The sequence below is a fragment of the Apodemus sylvaticus genome, chromosome 17 (assembly GCF_947179515.1).
Source record: "Apodemus sylvaticus chromosome 17, mApoSyl1.1, whole genome shotgun sequence".
Lineage (NCBI taxonomy): Eukaryota > Metazoa > Chordata > Mammalia > Rodentia > Muridae > Apodemus > Apodemus sylvaticus.
Window position 1 is genome coordinate 66,079,933 of NC_067488.1, and position 19,385 is coordinate 66,099,317.

The following is a 19,385-nucleotide window of genomic DNA, read 5'->3' on the forward strand; positions in this document are numbered from 1 at the left end:
GTGCACATAAAAATATGTACAAGTACATGAGCACATGTAAGAATATGCACAAGTCACATGCACATGTAAGAATATGCACATGTCACATGTGCACATAAGAATATGCACAGGTCACATACCCACATAAGGCTATGGCACAAGTCACATGCGCACATAAGAATACTCATGAGTCTCTTGCATGCATAAGAATATGCATGTCACATACCCAAATAAGAATACACACAAGTCACATGCACACATATGAATACACATGAGTCACATGCTCACATAAGAATATGCACAAGTCACATGTGCACATAAGAATATGCACAGGTCACATACCTACATAAGAATACACACAAGTTACACGCATACATAAGAACACTCATGAGTCACATGCACACATATGAATATGCATGACACATACCTACATAAGAATACACACAAGTCACATGCACACATATGAATACACACATGTCACATGTGCACATAAGAACACACATAAATCACACGCACATATACACCCTTTTATGCACTCAGCTACAACACCTGTGGATTGGGGTATCAGCAGGGATTCCTGGAACTGAACCCCCTCAGATACAGAGGTCTGACTATATTTCTCTTACTCCTATTATGAAAGAGATACAAAGTTTCTTATCAGTGTAGATACTTTGAGATTGCTTCACAGCTCTCCCTAGCTTGTTAGAAATTTGTGCATCTGTGTTTATTTCCGATCTTCTTCTGCTAATCCATGGGAGGTCGCTCGCTTCCTGGGGCCATGTGTGTTTCCACCGCTGTGATGAGATGCCTGGGTAAGGCAGCTTTAGGAAGGAGAGGGTGATTTTGGCTCAGCCTGCATGCACAGAGGTGGTGTCGGGAGATTGAGGCAGCAGCTCACACAACACGCAGCCAGGAAGCAGAGACGCCAATGGAAGGCTGGGGCTCGGCTCAGTTTCTTTCTCATTCAGTTGCTGCCTGCTTGGTGTTGGTGTCATCCATGTTCAAGGCAGGTCTCCCCTCCTCCATTCGGCCCTCCTGCAACCACTTTGTAGACGTGCCTGGAGGAATGTTTCCATGGTAACTATGTCCAGTTACTCTGACAAGGAAAATTAACCATCCCAGTCTGTTAATATGACGGATGTACTTGAATGACTGATTTAAATACTGAACCAATTTTTCATTCCTGGTGTGAGCTCCATTTGGTCATTTTGATTATAAATTGTCCCTGTCGACTTGAGCATCCTACGGGGTGCCCACGATAAACACTGCTCCTTGCCATGTCTGGGAAAGTGTTTCCAGGCGAGCCCCTTTATGACTTCCACTCTTTTCTTTATGCCAAACACAGTCTATCCTTGTATTTTTACCTAGCTTATACTTGACATACTTTTTGAAGTCACTTTTTAGATCGCACATAGTTTATGCTTGGCCTGCTAGCCCAACAGCCCCGCCTTTTTAGCTGGGTTTAGACCAAGCAGCAGGTGATAGTTGCAGGCTGTGTCCAGCCCACCTCTGTTCTGGTGAGTTTCTGTGAGAGCACCTGGCACCTGTTTCTTCATTCTTCAATGGGAGAATTCAGTGGTTGTGACAACGCGCACAGCTTCAAAGCCTAGAAGATTTATCGCTGGGCCCTTTATAGAAAACGAAAACCTTAACGTCTTGTTAAATGGTTAGTAACTATTGGTTGGTTTGGGTTAATGCTGCTGTTTCAACATCATTTTCTCTTTATTCCCTTTTTATCTGGTCTCTGTGCCTGCCCCTTTCACATTCTTTGGGGGATGTTTGAACGTTTTGCTGCGTTCCTTTTTTCTTTCTTTCTTTCTTTCTTTCTTTCTTTCTTTCTTTCTTTCTTTCTCTCTCTCTCTCTCTCTCTCTCTCTCTCTCTCTCTCTCTTTCTCTCTTTCTTTCTTTCTTTCTTTCTTTCTTTCTTTCTTTCTTTCTTTCTTTTGGTAATAGTGGTAACTGAACTCATGGCCTCATGTGTGTCATGCCATTTAGCCAGACCCCTGCACCCCACTTAAATTGACACATTATATTTTTCTTGACAGCATACATACAAACTATCAATATTCCAAATTATTCAATTCAGTACTGTATTGGTTAATGTGAAATATAGTAATCTTACCACTCTATAGCTCTGCTTACCACATCCTTAATACTGCAGTCTATCTTATGTATCAGCACATATACATTCAAAGAACCTATCATATAATGATCTCTACTTTCAATTATAAAAGGTTTTCCCTTCTTGAGACAATTTTGCTATTATGCAGCCTAGGCTAAACTGAACATACAGTGTTCCTAGTAGCTGGCGAGGGCTGGTGTTACAGGAATGCATCACCATCTAGTTCAGTTGCCCAACATTTTAAAAAAGAATTCAACTCCAAATTATATTTACCAAGATATTTGTCTTCTTATCGTTCTTTCTTCAGCTCCCACGATCTGGGTCTCTTTGTCACCTTCCTCCCTGTGTTTCATAGGGGCCTCCAGTAGTATAGTCTTGGTTGTCTTTAATCTGAAAATATCTTTATTTTATTATTTGGGGTTTCTTTTTCTGCATACAGAAGTATAGGTTTCCTATTAATTTTTTTTTTTGAATAGGCCACTTTTTTTGGGCACCCATGGTTTTAATTGAGATCTGTAGCCTTTCATGTTGTTCCTATATTCCTAATGTTTCTAGGGAAAATGACCATTAAGAAAATAAAGTTTATGCACACCAAACCTTACAGTAGATTCATGCAGGGTAAGTCATAGAAATCCGAAAATGTTATTTTAAGATATGCATTCATGTGTATGTATATGATTTGTAAGGTCTGTTCCCTTTCCTGATTCTAATGCCTCTTAAAACAAGCCTTCTTTGTATCATTTCCTCCCAGTAGCAATACAAAGCTAGCGCTTCTCCAACTTGGTGCGGTGCGGTGCGGTGCGGTCCTGCCGCTCAGTCTCTCTGGCTATCTCCTCTTATTGAGTGTGAGTAAACAGAAACTTGGGAGTCTTGTTAACTTGGCCCAAGTCTCCCGGTAAAAAATGAAACACAGGCTTATAACACAGCCAGCACGCGCGGGGAATTGCTGTCCATGATTCAGAAATCAACATCCATGGGAATATTGGGGAAAGGTGAAATTTCTCCTGGGACAGTTTCTAACTTCATATTTCTTTTTTCTTTCCTTCTTGACTTACAGGCATAGAGAGTACATTCTTCTGACCTATATAAGATAAAAACATTAGAAAGACAGTTTATGTTTTCCTTTGATTATCAGATCTCCCCCACCCCACAAAGACCTTTCTCTGCAGTCTCACCAATGAATGGTGTCATGATAGCATTTTGCTGATTATTAGGCTGTCCCTACTTTCCTTGACTATGAGATTGGTATCTGCTCCCTTGACGCGAGGTCGCTTGAGCCTTTAACACTGTCCGTGCACAGGATCGTATTTTCCAGTCACTAATGAGGAGTATCACAAGGATGATCCTGAGCCTGGCTTTCTCTGTCTCTTAGAGTTGAACCCTGTAATTTGACTCCTCAGATTTGCAAATGAAGGTTATCTTACACTGTTTAGCTTGGTTGCTGTTCTCTCTGTGGGTGGTGCCACCTGTCCTGTCACACTGACAGAAGCACACCTGCCTGCTGCCTTCACCTTGCCTTCCTCAGGAAAGGTTGCATGGAAATCTCAAAAGCAACAGGAAGAGGACCTGCAGGATCTGGAGCCTTTGTTCCAGAATATCTCTGCTGCTACAGCCTCAGCTCTTGGGAAACTAGACACACAGCCTCCGCTAGGAGTGAAGGGACTCAGAGAAGCCATGACAGAATATGGACACAGTGAGTATGCTCAGCTGAAGGCACTTAACCAGCAACAGATGGACAGACTGACTCCCCAAGTTTTTCCTAGAACAGTGGTTCTCAACCTATGGGTCGTGACCCCCGTAGTCATCCAACAACCCTTTCACAGAGGTCATCTATCAAGTGTTCTGCAGCTCAGATATTTACCTTATGATTCATAAAAATAGCAAAATTACAGTTATGGGGTAGCCTCAAAACCAATTTTATGGTCAGGGGCTCACCACAACATAAGGAAGAGTGTCAAAGGGTCGCAGCATTAGGAAGGCTGAGAACCACTGTCCTAGAAACAGACCATCAAGTATTCCTTGAGGAAAAAAAAAATGCTCTCCTTCATCAGCGCCTAGGAAATGATGGCAAAGCAGACAGGCCCCAGAAGCACAAGAGTTGCCTCTCAGTGCCCCACAATTTCCAGCTTCTGGCCTAAATCCTGGTGTCCTGTCATGTCCTCAGAGTTTATGTTTGTGTAAAAAGCTTTGGCCCTGCCATTGTGGGATCTTCATTTTCTTTCTGCAGACACCTACATACACACACAAAGTAATCAGTTGTATGCCTCATACCGATGTCTGAAGTCAGTTTATTTCTTAGGCTACCTGGACACAGAGGGCAGAAGGAAGTTTTTCTCTCCTGCAATCGCAACAGATTGTGCTCGGAAGTTGGTAGACTACGGTATACTTTCATAAACATCAGCACGTTTCATGCAGTTAATGCAACAGCCCTTCATTCCCCAGACTGGCAAGCTGTTTCATGTTTTCTATTAACTGGGAAATGTTAAGACCAAGCAAGAGTTTCCAACTGGATATGCTGTGTCATGTGTCCAGGCCTGTATCACCCATCATAAGGGAACATTATAGAAACAGGAGTCCAAGACTTCCACCATCGTGTTCTCCTGAGGTAGCTTCTGATTCCAATATATAATATAATATAGTATAATATAATATATCATAATTATATATATTATATATTATATATTTAGTATATAGTATATAGTATATATTATATATATATAATTCTCCAATCAGGACCTACTTCCTTCACTCCCCCCACTCAGGTCTAGTGGTTTCTGGAAGGTCCTGGAACACGCCAGCCACACCCCTGCTGCACAGTTCTAACCCTTGCCCTCCTTGCAGGGATCAACCTCTCTCCAGGCAGCAGCACGGCTCCCTCTGTCCTCTGCTCCTTCAGATCGCTGCTAAAATATTACATCCATCGCTAGACATGCTATCCCTGGACACCCTATTCTAGGCAGAGCCTCTCATTCTCCCGTGCCTGGAGCACCCCACCAATGATAAACTGACCAGAGTTCACCCTGCTCTGCTTCCAGAGTAAATATATCTACTCTTGGGAGTGGAGAGATGGTTCGGTGGTTAAGAGAATTCGCTGCTTTTCTGGAGAACTTCCATTCACTTCCCAGTACCTATACCAGGTGGTTCACTGATGCCTGTGACTCAGCTCCAGGGACTCTAACGTCAACTTCTGGCCTCTGTGGGTATGGCATTTATATGTGCATGACACATACACACACAAACAAACACACACACACACAGATAGATAGATAAAAAGAAAATCTTTTTAAAAAACTATTCTTTGTGTATGTGTGTGTAGGAAAGCCTTCAAAATGTTAGTACTAGTGATGATCATTTCCACATGTTATGCACAGTTCATTTGTTTCCAGTAGTAGGGATTGAACACAGGGTCTTTGTTTTATTTTATTTTTTTGAGACAGGATTTCTCTGTGTAGCCCTGGCTGTCCTGCTCACTCTATAGACCAAGCTGGAACTCAGAGATCTGCCTGCTTTGCTGCCTCCCAAGAGCTGGCGTTAAAGGTGTGCGCCACAGCCTCAGGCAGAACACAGGGCCTTAAGCATGTTCCGTAAGAGTTCTATCACTAGGCTGTCTCCCGCTCCTTGGTACTTTACATGTATAGATTTGGTAATAAAACTAATTATCAAGAAGACTACACGGGCAGAGAGCAGAGGTTGTTGGAGAAAGGTCACAATGTTTTGATGACCAATAACTTTTGTTGTGCTTCATGCCTTCTTCAAAACACTAAAGCTAGCCAATAGAGTCTGAAAGCCCCGGGAAAATGAACATTATTCTTCTATTGGAAGAACAGGAGTACGATTTTGATCTAGAAAGTCCATATCCAGTGATTATGAGAGCCAGGCAGGCACAGCATCTCTCACGAAGTAAACAGTACATAGCCAGCTCGGTCAGACTGACTGTCAGACGATGATTATACTCAGAAAGAAAATTCCGGGAACCTGAATTCTAATTAATATGGAAATGAAATCCACAGAATAAATATGCATCTGAAGTGTATGCGGTCCCAGGGTACATCTTAGACAGATGCCGATTGATTTGATCTGGATGCATTAGCGACATGAGTGTTTTCTGGGGAGCGTGGAGTGGAAAGTTGACATTCAGTTCAATTAGAAGGGCAGAGCGAACGGTAAAAGCAATTTCCTTTGTTCGGTTAAATTAGGCATCCATCCGACAGCAGCTACTCTCTGACCTTCCTGGGAAGGGCCAGGGCGGACTCTAATGACCACTAAATGAACAGCCAGCTTATTCTTACCAGTGTTTTACAAGCAGGAGTTAGGAAAGCTCATTCCGGACGGATGGAAAAATCAGCCAAGGATGAATCTGTAAGAATCTTTGTGGCATATTCTATTGTTTCAAGTTATCAACGTTCAATCTGGAGAGCCAGGAAGGACTGGTGAGCACACCAGATAAGACTGGGTGTGGAGTACACCAAACATAATAAAAAGGCCGCTCTCCGCCTCTTGCTGCTTTGTGTTCCAAAAAACTGAACAAAACAAAACAAAAGACAATTCCTCTGGGTGATTCTTGACGCAGATGAGCAACGAGCTAGCGTTTGCAAAGATACACAGTTCGTCAATGCTAGTGGCTACTTTGGGGACTAAAGCTTAAGAACAGTGGAGGTTCTGCCCAAGGTTATAATTCCAGCTGCCCGTGCAGCAAGGGGCACGCTGTTACTCAAAGTCCCAGCCCTTACATGACATGGGAGTAAAGTCTCTTTTCCTGCCTGTTAAAGGACAGGCTGCCATGCTGAACATTGTGTATAAACACTGAGCGGTTAGAACAGATTTTGTGACTCTTGTCTTTTCTGCTCAACGTGCCCCTACTCCCCCACTTCTCATTCAGACTCAAGAGTCAGGTAGGGTTCACAGCAGACACTGTGGGAGCCAAGCTACATGCTGGAGGTTTCCACATAAAATCCGTTTGGCTTTATAACTAGAGGATCCCAAAACATAACCCAGACTGAGTGTCTTAGCTCTTTAAAATATAAATGGGTTAGATTATTATTATGTTGTAGTACAAGTCATCCTTTGAATTCTGTTTTAATATTATTGTTGCTGAAGTGTATGTGCTACACACAATTTTTCATCTTAACAAAAACAGGAGGGTGCAAATGAAAAGCAAAGGCTTCTCTCTCCTCCTCTAAGCCTGGTTGTTTTTCTCCAACGAAACATTGTAACAATGGCATTGTTTAAATGGCCGGAATAAACTGTTACATTTCCCTCGTAGCGGTCAGGGACCTCTTGAATCTGGACAGCCTTCCCTCTGCTTTGACCAACTGAAGATGGCCAAAGGCTAACGAAGGAATTCAAGCCTGAGCTTGGAGAGGTTCCATCTTCTCGTCTTCTTCCATTGGAAAAAGATAGTCACAAAACAAAACAAAAAACCCAACCACACACACAAATAAAGAATGAAAAAAATAAATAAAAGACAGTCATCCGTGTGACCAATCCCAGAAGAACTTGCTGGAATAGGAGAACTGCGGAACTGCAGAGCCACAAGTCATTATTTAGAGCCATTAATTTGGAGGATGATTTGTTATGTATCAAAAGGTGAATGTTGGATTAGCTTCTGGCATCTCTGATCTGTAAGGACACAGGAACTTGGACTAATGAAATAATTCTAGAAGGAACCAGAGGTATGAGCGTATCATGATCCCCAAGAAGAGCATAACACAACAATCATCATTACAACACAAGGCAGGCCAGAGAGATGTATCAAATCAGACAGGATGTCAGACACCACAGCTGCTGTCAGTCTCTGTGGCTTTACTGCCCCAACCCTGTCGTATCGAGGTATGGATGGCTGTACCATCAGGAAGTCATCGCAGAGAATTCTCAAGATGGTGTTTGCACCATCTTATAACGTCTTGTGTGCATTGTGGCCGTTGCTGCCTGCCTGTTAACCTCACCTCCTCCCATCACCCAGGGTTCAGACAGCATGGGCAGGAGGAAATGAGAGGCTACTGCTGTCTGAGTGCAGCCAGAGCCAGTAGGAGCCAGGCTCTACAGACAGCCTGCTAACAGAGGTTCACCAGGCTGTGGGCATGGGCAGATGGGATCCACATGCGACTACTGACCAGGCTGGGTGATTACTGCAGGGATGGCTCATTGGGAAGCATATGTACTCCCCTGAGATGGACAGATCTAGAAATGGTGCAGAGAGGAGGAATCCAACCGTGGTGATACACGCCTATAGTTCCAGCATTTGAGAGTCTGAAGCAGGAGGATCAAACATTCAAAACCAGGCTGGGTGGTGGTGGTGCACACCTGTAATCCCAGCACTCTAGGAGGCAGAGGCAGGCGGATTTCTGAGTTCGAGGCCAGCCTGATCAACAGAATGAGTTCCAGGACAGCCAGGGCTATACAGAGAAACTCTGTCTCGAAAAAAACAAATCTAAAAAACAAAACAAAACAAAAAAACAACAAAAAATTCAAAACCAGCCTGGGGTACCTCATGATATCCTGATCAGCTTGGGCTATCTAGAGAGAATGTTTCAAAAGAGAGAAAGAGAAGTTGGAGAAGATATTGTTTTGGGTATGTGATAGACTTCCATCTTCAGTAGGAAGAACAAGAGGGAGGGTAATGGGAGAATTCAGAGACAGACTCAGAGTGAGCCTCTGGGAAACAGGAAATTGAAGCTTTTAGAAACTTCTCTTTATAGTCAGGGGTTTTGAGATTTAACAGCGAAGGGCTTCACGAAGATGGGTTCTAGTCCCTGAGGAAGGCAGCCTACCCAACCTTTCATCTGAAGATAAGCCTGGGTTTCATCAAGTTTTCTTCTAGTATTTCTCTGATTAAACATTCCCTACTCTCCTCTTCCCAGAACCCTCACTATCCAGATGCCTTGCCTCCTGTCTTTGCCCTCCCCTGTTGTAATCTAACTTTTGCCCCCATTTCTAGATTTCCCTGATCTTTTTTGTTTGTTTGTTTTTCGAGACAGGGTTTCTCTGTGTAGCCCTGGCTGTCCTGGAACTCACTCTGAAGACCAGGCTGACTTTAAACTTAAAAATCCACCTGCCTCTGCCTCCCAAGTGCTGGGATTAAAGGCGTGCGCCACCACTGCTAGACTTCCCTGATCTTTTTAAGGCTGACTAGAAATAAATGAATTTTACTGGGTAATTTTTTTTTTAAGTTTACACTCAAAATGTAATGGGAAACATCAGCGAGGAAGAGTTTTATGTTCTGTTATGGAAAGGCTATACAGACAGTAAATTAAAAAAAATCCAAAGATAGGAAAGCTGTTTTTATATAATAACAGTGGGGGCAGAATTTATATCCAAATGATATCATTTATACTAAGCAAACAAAAAGTCCGTATTGCAGGACACAGCGCATAGAGGGGACGGGGCAGGAGAGAGGCAGCTTAACTGAAAATAGTGGCAGTCATAAGGGAAGGAACTGACAGGAGGCATCCTCCGGAGGACTTGTTAGGAGATGCAGCCCTGAAGAGAGAGAGAAACACCCGCATAGCATGGTGGGGCCTGAACAGGGAGACAAAACCTTCAGTTCTTGATATACCAGGAGAGACAACCTTAAAAGGAACTTTCTCTTCAAATCCAGAGCACACAGGGAATTTCTGATGTTATAGGTTTTCTTTCTTTCTCTCTTTCTCTATCTATCTCTTTCTTTCTTTCCTTTCCTCTCCCTCTCTCTCCCTCTCTCCCTCTCTCCTTCTCTCTCTCTCTCTCTCTCTTGAGACAGGGTTTCTCTATGTAGCCCCTGGCTGTCCTGGAACTAACTCTGTAGACCAGAAATCTGCCTGCCTGCCTCTGCCTCCCAAGTGCTGGGTGGACAAGCTTCATATCACGTGATCTAGCCTGGCTTGATCTAATTGCCAGGGGGCACAGAGGCCACATCCACTAGCTCAGGCAAGGGGAGGTGCTGCAAGAATGCTTTTCTCTAGAACTTTCTCTCAGAGGAAGAGCTGCACAGAGCGTTGCCTTTTGGGGAGAAGGAAGGCGGCTGGAGGGTTTGTGTTCGAACCGGAAAGAGGAAGGATGGAGGGAGGGAAGAAGGAAGTGAGAAGGATGGAATAATGAAGGCAGAGAGGACTTCGTCCGTCATAAAGCATAAAGCTAACCACGATCCAGACAGTAGGAGACAGATCCAAACTGGCTCAATAGATCAAACTATGGGACAGAACAAACCTGGGATCTGAGGGAAAGGGTGAAATTTCAATACGACATTAAAGTGGTATGCTACGCAGCACAGTGTGTTAGAACACATAAAGAGCTTTCTAGAAAGTCAGATTTTCTGCTGGGTGTGCTGTTCTACACTTTCCACACAAGCACTTGGGAAGTGGAGGCAGGAGGATCGACAAGAATTTTTCCCTAATTAGTTTTCTATTGTAGTTTGTGTTTGGGTGGAAGTTTGGGCTTATACTCTCACAGAACACTCAGATCTATGTGTAAGTCTAGGAAATAGAAGCTGCCAAGTTCAGGCTCCCTAATACATTTAGAAAGAGTGCTGTAGACAGACTGTCTATTAAGAAGAAATCTCTTGGAAATCAGTCTGGCGGTTCCTCAGAAATCTGGGCATGACACTTCTGGAGGACCCTGCTATACCTCTCCTGGGCATATACCCAGAGGATTCCCTGGCATGCAATAAGGACACATGCTCCACTAATAACAGCCCTATTTGTAATAACCAGAAGCTGGAAAGAACCCAGGTGTCCCTCAACAGAGGAATGGATACAAAAAATGTGGTATATTTACACAATGGAGTACTATTCAGACATTAGAAACAATGAATTCATGAAATTCTTAGACAAATGGATGGAGCTGGAGAACATCATACTAAGTGAGGCAACCCAGTCTCAAAAGATCAATCATGGTATGCACTCACTGATAAGTGGATATTAGCCTAGAAAACTGGAATACCCAAGACATAATCCACATATTAAATGATGTCCAAGAAGAACGGAGGAGTGGCCCCTAGTTTTGTAAGGACTCAGTGCAGCAGGATAGGGGAATACCAGAACAGGGAAGTGGGAAGGGGTAGATGGGGGAACAGGGGGAGGGAAGAGGGCTTATGGGACTTTCAGGGAGTGGGGAGCCAGAAAAGGGGAAATCACTTGAAATGTAAATAAAAAATATATGGGGGGGGGGGGAGAATAAATCTCTTGGGCTGGAGAGATGGTTCAGCGGTTAAGAGCACCAAGTACTCTTCCAAAGGTCCTGAGTTCAATTTCCAGTAACCATATAGTGGCTAACAGCTATGATCTGATGCCCTCTTTTGGTGTGTCTGAAGACAGCTACAGTGCACCCATATAAATAAAATAAATACATCTTAAAAGAAAAAATCTCGCCGGGTAGTGGTGGTGCCCACCTTTAATCCCAGCACTTGAGAGGCAGAGGCAGGCAGATTTCTGAGTTCAAGGCCAGCCTGGTATACAGAGTGAGTTCCAGGACAGCCAGGGCTATATAGAGAAACCCTGTCTTGGGGGAAAACAAAAACAAACAAACAAACAGAATACATGTCTTGTTTATAATAAGCTTATAATATTGGAAGATATTGCAAGGATAGTGCTGGGATGAGATATGGGAAGCATCTTTCTGTGATTGTATTTTCCACACATAACACTGGCCAAATCATCCCAAGTCAGTGCAGTGTGTTCTTGCTATCTCCGCTCTGGCGTGCTGATCTTGCGAGACATTTACTAGGTTTCTCAGTACACCACAAGTGCCATCTCATTGAAAGCCCCAGGAGGAAAGCTGGTGCCCTCTATACCATGCATCACATTGGTGATTTCATAGGTTAATATTTACCATGCATGTTTTAATATTTACCATGTGTTGTTCATCAGTATTTTGTCTGAATATTTACCGTATGTTTATTTATGAGCAGAGAGGTTGGCTCATCTTGTCTTCTGCCTTCCTCCTGTGATCACTGTGGCATCCGATGGTCTTCTTGGCTGGCCTCATATGTCTGTTCTCTCAGTGATGCCAACCACTGCCTTTCCGGCGCTGTCAGTACTGATCTTACCATCTCCTTCCTCAGGTCAGATCTCCGAGCCTCGAGAATCTAGCATCATTCATCTGCTTTGTACACTTTGACTTCCCCTTAAATAAGCAGATGCTTTTTCTAAGAGCTCCAAATTCCCTGTGACTTGGATTCTAGAGTATCCAAGTCAGGACTGAGCCTCAGAGTCAGCCTGCTCAGGGTTGTAGCAGAACAACAGGAGATGTCACAGAGGCTTCTGTAGTGAGAGTTCTGGTTTCTTTTTTAAAAATCCCCAGTTAACTTTATGTGACTATGTTTTCATTTTAATCCCAGGTGTGAGCTAGGAGGCTGCTTCACAGCAGGTGATTATGATTTGCCTGATGCACTAGCAAGGGCATAATCCTTGCCAGCTGCAGATAGTTAAATTATGGGGACTCTGGAGATGGTATAAGGAGAGAGCCCTGAGAGGGCCTGTGGAGGCTGCTGCTCCCTCTGCTACTGCTGCTTCATCCTGCTGCTCCATTTGCTATTGCTGGGTTGCTGGGTTGCTGGGTTGCTGGGTTGCTGGGTTGCTGGGTTGCTGGGTTGCTGGGTTGCTGGGTTGCTGGGTTGCTGGGTTGCTGGGTTGCTGGGTTGCTGGGTCTGGTTTGATGGTTTACTGGGTTGCTAGGTTGCTGGGTTGCTGGGTCTGGTTTGATGGTTTACTTGGTTGCTGGGTTGCTGTATATTCTGACTATGAAGAGGTTGGACTTGCCCCAAGGAACCTAATGCCCCTAATCAGCAGGAAGTTTAGAGGTCTAAAACTCCTTTCCTCTGTAACCTTCTCTTCTACCTAGTATTAGGGCATTGGAAGGGTGAGTGTGACTGTTGGTAACAGAGAAAGGGAGGTAGAAAGAGAGAAAGAGAGGTGAGAAAGGCTTTTAAAAGGGCTAGCATTTGACCTTCTCTGTAGAATTTGTATAGGAGACTCCGAATTGCCAGCATGCCAGCCTTCTTAGTTTTAAAATAAGCTCTTTGCGAGGACAGAAGAGATACAGCTCTTCCACAGGACCTGAGTTTGGATTCCTTGTGTGTCAGGTGGCTCACACACTGGAACTCCAGCTCCAGGGCATTGGACAGCCTCTTCTGGACTCTAAGTCCCTTACTCACGTATGTGCACATACTCCCCGCCCCCAGATACATACATGTACACATAACCACAACATAAAAATAAAACTTTTTAAAAAATCATGACAAAGGAAGCTCTTTATACTCAGATTGACCCAGTGGTTTCTGTTCTGATTCCAAGGTCAACGCTGGGGATTGGGATTGGGATTGGGATTGGGATTGGGACAAACTCAGAGCTGTCAGAGCCTCTTCAGGGCTGTCAGCCTGGGAGAGGTGGTCTCCAAGGCAGCGTCATGGCTGAGCAGGCTGCCTCACCAGGAAATTGAGGGGCTGTGTCTGCAGCTGGCACTGCCCCAAAGCACACCAGGACTGGTTACAGGCCCAGGAGAAGGGAATGGGTGGACTCTGAGCCCCAGGAAGTCTCCAAGTGCAGCAGAGAAGGATTCCACAGAGGTCACCTCAATTCTGAGTTCAGAATTTCATCCTCTTTCAGAAGTCAGAGTGAAGGCTCCTGTAATGCCTGCCGTATTTCCTTACAAAGCAAATGAAGTAAAAGCCCCTGGGGTTGTTCTTGCAGAACTTCAATAAACTTTGATAAAGTATCTGCTACTGACTGCATACATAGACATGTGTCTATGGGGCTGGCTCTTTATAGATTACTATTTCCCTGCGACCATAGTCACAGTAAGAAAGCAGAGTCCTACAAACAACTTTTTTTCCCAAGTAACTTTTTAAACCTGAGAATTACACAAAACCACCTGATAAAAATAGCCTGCTAATTCTTGGGCTTTTAGTTTCAAAGTCTGTTTTCCCATCTGTTATCCAAAGTCTAGGTCTACACAACCAAGCAAAATGGAAGCTTATGTAATTGTCCTTTGACTCAATGGCTAATAGGTGATAGGAGCTGGGGAGGAACATCTGTGCTGCTCTGATTCGGCCTCCACCAGAAGATGGTCCCTTCAAAACGTCTACTAGCCAGAGATTGGATGTCGAAGCTAATTGTGTGGTACAGGTAGGGAGGAGGCTGGTACCTTGCCAGACAGCCCATTAGATCCCGGACAACCCAGATTGCTACTATTGTAGCTTCTGTTCCTGGGTTCTAGTTATCCAGTTTAGATTACAGAGTAAGTATGTTCACTATGGTTGCTGCTAAGTGTTTCAAAGTAACAATATGAAGAAGACAGCCATGGTGGCTTCCTATGGAAACGATGGAAATGATCCTGATACTTAAGAGGCAGGCCTAGTGACATGCAGCAGTCTCAATTCCAGGTGAAGCTGAGCGTGCACCACAAGGCCATCTCTTCCCTGGAGACTAACAACTTGACAGCATGTGTTCCGCCCACACAGGGTAAGCCTTCTCAAATGGCTCACGCGGCAGTTCCCCCTTTTCTGTAGAGGCAAACTTTCACAGAGTCTGGGCGAGAAGAGAGGTCAGCAGCATCTACACCAGTCCTGCCTTTTGTCAGATGGAAGGATTCTATGTAACCAAGAAAATGCCCTTCTGTTAAAAGCTGAGAGCTGGCAGACAGGGAGATCAAAAGAAGTTAGCCTTGGCTACGTAGTTCAAGGTCAGCCTGAGCTACATGAGACCTCATCTCAAAAATAATCAAACAAACAATTAAAAAATTAAAACAATTTAAAAAAAATTTGACTCCTCCCCCCCCCACATTTGTATCTGTATCCTAATACGCCAAATATTTGCGTCTTGGTCTGCCATCACTACTCGCATTCAATATTTAACTATTTCTTGCCCAGTGTCATTGAATGCGAGTAGTGATGGCAGACCAAGATGGAGACCCAAAGAAGGGGAGATGACAAGAAGCCATTTGTCCTCTGCTTGGAGAAACATTTTTATTGTTTTCTGTGACATCATGAACAGGACGATGGAGTAACCAACCATAGCGAGGAAAGGGATTGACTGCGCCATCAGTGCTTCCTTAGCCAAAGCAGAAAAGTCGTAATCATGACTTTAGTCTAGGACAAGGAAGTAGGCTCAGACATCCTGATCATCCTTAGAAATGTCGATCACCGGAGCGATCACAGAACTCTGTGTTCATTGTCTCGCTTGTGCCTTCACTATTGTCTTGCTTGATTACTCATTGTACTACTCACCCTTAAAACCTGCATGTCACTAAAATGGTATAAAAGGGGATTGGAAAAAATAAACCCACCTTAAAGATTCCTGCCAGGACTTACTTCTTTGCCATGCCCAGATGTCAGATTCCTGCCTGATGACCCATTTCCTTGTCCTTTGCCAATGTCAGATTGCTGCAAAGGGCACCCCAAGAAGCTCTCCACAATTATCTTTAATTTTAAACATTCCAACCATCAGTCTTACAAGACATTAGTTCCTTTTGTATTATATGAATATTTTAAAGATTTATTTATTTTGTATGTGAGTAGCTGTCATCAGACACACCAGAAGAGGGAATTGGATCCCATGACAGATTGTTTTGAGCCACCATGTGGTTTCTGAGAATTGAACTTAGTGCTCTTAACCGCTGAGTCATCTTTCTAGCTAATCATCACTAATTGTGAATATTTCTGTGAGCCTCACATGTGGCTGTAGAGATTGGCTTGTGCTGTGTTTTATGAAGAATGGGGTGGTTTCCTGGTGGTGTGGCACACACTTTTCATCCAGACTGAACAAAGGGATATATAGATGCCCCAGTGGGACCTTGTGAGTACTAACAGTGCTCTGGATGGTTAGAATGTCCTGGCAAGAGGAGTCAGTGTGCTCTGGTGAATCCAGTGGGCCCCGGTGTGAGCCTTCAGGTGTCAGCTTCAGGATCTGAACAGCCTAGGCCACAGCACTCGGTCTCCAGGAAGTGCAGGAGACCTGGTGTGGACCAGGAAGCAGACTGGGAGCGCACAGCTTGCTCCAGTGGTACTAAGTTTAGGTTCCAGTCCTGAGGCCTCTGGCGGGAGTCCTCAGATCTCTCCGCTTCCGGGTCCAGATCAGCCTGGGCAGCAACGCCACATCTCCAGGTCCTGCAAGAGGCAAGAGGGGCTTCCGGGAGGCCATCTGGGAGGAGTCAGTGTGCTCTGGTGAATCCAGCAGGCCCCTGCAGGAGCCTTCAGGTGCCTGCTTCGGGATCTAAACGGCCTGGGAAACAGAACCCTTGTCCCCAGGCAGGGCAGGAGGTAAGCTGTGCACCAGAGGCCACCTGGGAAGAGGCAGCTTGCACTGGTGAGTCCAGCATTGACAAGACCAACCAACACCAGTGAGAACTAGATGGCAAAAGGCAAACGTAGGAACATCACTAACAGAAATCAAGGCAATATGGCAACATCTGAACCCAATTCTCCTTTAACAGCATGTCCTGGATACCCCATCACACCAGTAAAAAAAGATTTGGATTTAAAATCACTGGTCATGATGCTGGTACAGGAACACATGAAGGACATACTTAAAGAAATTCAGGAGAAAATGGATGAAAAGTTAGAAGCCCTTGCAAGGGAAACACAAAAATCATTGAAAGAAATTCAGGAGAATACAAAGCCAATAAGGAGGAAACGCAAAAAACACTTAAAGAAATACAGGAGAACTTTGGTCAACAGGCCGAGGTCATGAAAGAGGAAACACAAAAATCTCTTAAAGAATTACAGGAAAGCACAAACAAGCAAGTGAAGGAGCTAAGCAAAACCATCCAGGATCTAAAATCAGAAGTAGAAACAATTAAGAAAATTCAAAGGGAGACAACTTTGGAGATAGAAAGCCTTGGGAAGAAATCAGGGGATATAGATGCAAATATCAACAACAGAATACAAGAGATAGAAGAAAGAATCTCAGATGCTGAAGATACCATAGAAACCATGGACTCAACAGTTAAAGAAAATGCAAAAAGCAAAAAGCTTGTAACCCAAAATATCCAGGAAATCCAGGACACAATGAGAAGACCAAACCTAAGGATTATAGGCATAGATGAGAGTGAAGATTTACAACTTAAAGGGCCAGCAAATATCTTCAATAAAGTTATGGAAGAAACTTCCCTAACCTAAAGAGAGAGATGCCCATGAATATACAAGAAGCCTACAGAACTCCAAACAGACTGGACCAGAACAGAAATACCTCCCGTCACATAATAATCAAAACACCAAATGTACTAAACAAAGAAAGAATATTAAAGGCAGTAAGAGAAAAAGGCCAAGTAACATATAAAGGAATACCTATCAGAATCACAGCAGACTTTTCACCTGAGACTATGAAGGCTAGAAGATCCTGGGCAGATCTCATGCAGACTCTAAGAGAACACAAATGCCAGCCAAAACTACTATACCCAGCAAAACTCTCAATCACCATAGATGGAGAAACTAAGATATTCCATGACAAAACGAAGTTTACCCAATATCTATCCACAAACCCAGCCCTACAAAGGATAATAGGAGGAAAACACCAATACAAGGAGGGAATCTTCACCCTGGAAAAAGCAAGATAGTAACCTTTCATCAAACCCAAAAGAAGTTAACCAATCAAATTTAAAAAAATAACGTCAAAAATGACAGGAAGTAACAATCACTATTCCTTAATATCTCTTAACATCAATGGACTCAATGCCCCAATAAAAAGACATAGACTAACAGACTGCATATGTAAATAGGACCCTACATTTTGCTGCATACAGGAAACACACCTCAGGGTCAAAGACAAACACTACCTTAGAGTAAAAGGCTGGAAGACAATTTTACAAACAAATGGTCTCAGGAAACAAGCTGGAGTAGCCATTCTAATATCAGATAAAATTGACTTTCAACCCAAAGTCATCAAAAGAGACTCTGAGGGACACTTCTTGCTGGTCAAAGGAAAAATACAACAAGAACTCTCAATCCTGAACATCTATGCTCCAAAAGCAAGGGCACCCTCATTCATAAAAGAAACTTTATTAAAGCTCAAAGCACACATTGCACCTAACACAATAATTGTGGGTTACTTCAACACTGCACTTTCCTCAATGGACCAATCAGGAAAACAGAAACTAAACAGGGACACAATGAAACTAATTGAAGCTTTGGACTAATTAGATTTAACAGATATATATAGAACATTCTATCCTAAAGCAAAAGAATATACCTTTTTCTCAGCACCTCATGGTACCTTCTCCAAAATCGACCATATAATTGGTCACAAGACAGTCCTCCTCAAATATAAGGAGATCGAACTAATCCCATGCCTCCTATCAGATCACTATGGAGTAAAAGTGGTCTTCAATAGCAACAAAAACAACAGAAAATCCACATACACGTGGAAACTGAACAATATTCTCCTCAATGATATCTTGGTCAAGGAAGAAATAAAGAAAGAAATTAAAGACTTTTTAGAACATAATGAAAATGAAGACACAACATACCCAAATGTATGGGACACAATGAAAGCAGTGCTAAGAGGAAAACTCATAGCCCTGAGTGCCTCCAAAAAGAAAATGGAGAGAGCATACACTAACAGCTTGATGACACACCTGAAAGCCCTGGAACAAAAAGTAGCTATTTCACCCAGGAGGAGTAGAAGGCAGGAAATCATCAAACTCAGGGCCGAAATCAATCAAGTAGAAACAAAGAGAACCATACAAAGAATCAACAAAACCAGGAGCTGGTTCTTTGAGAAAATCAACAAGATAGATAAACCCTTAGCCAGACTAACCAAAGGACACAGAGACAGTATCCAGATTAACAAACTTAGAAATGAAAAGGGAGATATAACAACAGAAACTGAGGAAATTCAAAAAATCATTAGATCCTACTACAAAAGCCTATACTCAACACAACTGGAGAATCTGGAGGAAATGGACAGTTTCCTAGACAGATATCCGACACCAAAACTAAATCAGGATCAAATAGATCAACTAAACAGTCCCATAACATCTGAAGAAATAAAAAGGGTCATAGAAAGTCTCCCAACCAAAAAAAGCACAAGACCAGATGGCTTCAGTGCAGAGTTCTATCAGACCTTCATAGAAGACCTAACACCAATACTCTTCAAACTATTCCACAAAATAGAAACAGAAGGAACTCTACCCAACTCGTTCTATGAAGCCACAATTACGCTGATACCAAAACCACACAAAGATCCAACAAAGAAAGAGAACTTCAGGCCAATTTCTCTTATGAATATTGATGCAAAAATACTTAATAAAATTCTTGCCAACCGAATCCAAGAACACATCAACACATCATCCACCATGATCAAGTAGGCTTCATCCC